Source organism: Meleagris gallopavo, chromosome 1 (assembly GCF_000146605.3).
Source record: "Meleagris gallopavo isolate NT-WF06-2002-E0010 breed Aviagen turkey brand Nicholas breeding stock chromosome 1, Turkey_5.1, whole genome shotgun sequence".
Classification (NCBI taxonomy): Eukaryota; Metazoa; Chordata; class Aves; order Galliformes; family Phasianidae; genus Meleagris; species Meleagris gallopavo.
Window position 1 is genome coordinate 79,266,360 of NC_015011.2, and position 217 is coordinate 79,266,576.

Genomic DNA, 217 nt, shown 5'->3' on the forward strand with positions numbered 1-217 from the left:
CCTCCCACTAGACCAGGTTGCTCAAAGCCCCATCGAGCCTGGCCTTGAATGCTTCTAGTGACGGGGGCATCCACAGCCTCTCTGGGCAACCTGTTCCAGTGTCTCACCACCCTCACAGTAAAGAATTTCTTCCTAATCTCTAATCTAAATCTACCCTTTTCCAGTTTAAAGCCTTTTCCCTTTGTCCTGTCTCTACTTGCCCTTATAAAAAGTCCTC